Here is a 1,274-nt window from a genome sequence, read left to right as displayed (position 1 = left end):
GTTGGCTCCGATGGTGGGGGAGGATGCCGGTCAGACCTGACAGACCCAAACATATTGTGAGGGTTTGCTGGGAACGTCTGGCAGAGTCTCCTGTGAGACGGAGTTTTAACTCCCACCTCCGGGAGAACTTCGAACATGTTCCGAGGGAGGTGGGGGACATTTAGTCTGAGTGGACTATGTTTCGTGCCTCTATTGTCGAGGTGGCTTACCAGAGCTGCGGCCGCAAGGTTGTCGGAGCCTGCCGCGGTGGCAACCCTTGAACCCGATGGTGGACACAGTCGGTGAAGGATGCTGTCAGGCTGAAGAAGGAGTCCTATCAGGCCTTTTTGGCCTGTGGTACCCCGGTAGCAGCTGATGGGTACCGGCAGTCCAAGCGACATGCGGCTCGGATGGTCGCTGAGGCAAAAACTCGGGCATGGGAGGAGATCGGAGAGGCCATGGAGAATGACTTCCGCACGGCTTCGAGGCAATTCTGGTCCACCATCCGGCGTCTCAGGGGGGAAAACGGTACGCCACCAACACTGTTTATAGTGGGAGTGGTGTGCTGCTGACCTCAACTCAGGATGTTGTGGGTCAGTGGGCGGAATACTTTGAAGAACTCCTCAATCCCACCGGCACATCTTCCACTGAGGAAGCGGAGCCTGGGGACTCTGGGTCGGGCCCTCCAATCTCTGGTGCTGAGGTCACCGAGGTGGTTAAAAAGCTCCTCGGTGGCAGGCCCCCAGGGGTGGATGAGATTCACCCGGAGTTCCTTAAGGCTCTGGAAGTTATAGGGTTGTGTTGGCTTACAAAACTCTGCAATATTGCGTGGACATCGGGGGAAGTGCCCCTGGGTTGGCAGACCGGGGTGGTGGTCCCCCTATTCAAAAAGGGGGACCGTAGAGTGTGTTCCAACTACAGGGGAATCACGCACTTAACCCTCCCTGGTAAGGTCTATTCAGGGGTTCTGGAGAGGAGGGTCCATCGGATAGTCAAACCTCAGATTCAGGAGGAGCAGTGCAGTTTTCGTCCTGGCCGTGGAACACAGAACCAGCTCTACACTCTCAGCAGGGTCCTGGAGGGTGCGTGGGAGTTTGCCCAACCAGTCTACATGTGCTTTGTGGACTTGGAGAAGGCGTTCGACCACGTCCCTCGGGGAACCCTGTGGGGGATACTCTGGGAGTATGGGGTACTGGGCCCTTTGATACGGGCTGTTAGGTCCCTGTATGACCGGTGTCAGAGCCTGGTCCGCATCGCCGGCAGTAAGTCGGGCTTGTTCCCGGTGAGAGTTGGAC

The sequence above is a fragment of the Nematolebias whitei genome, chromosome 21 (assembly GCF_014905685.2).
Source record: "Nematolebias whitei isolate Nwh7 chromosome 21, NemWhi1, whole genome shotgun sequence".
In the NCBI taxonomy this organism is placed as follows: Eukaryota; Metazoa; Chordata; class Actinopteri; order Cyprinodontiformes; family Rivulidae; genus Nematolebias; species Nematolebias whitei.
Note: the sequence above shows the minus strand (reverse complement) of the source record.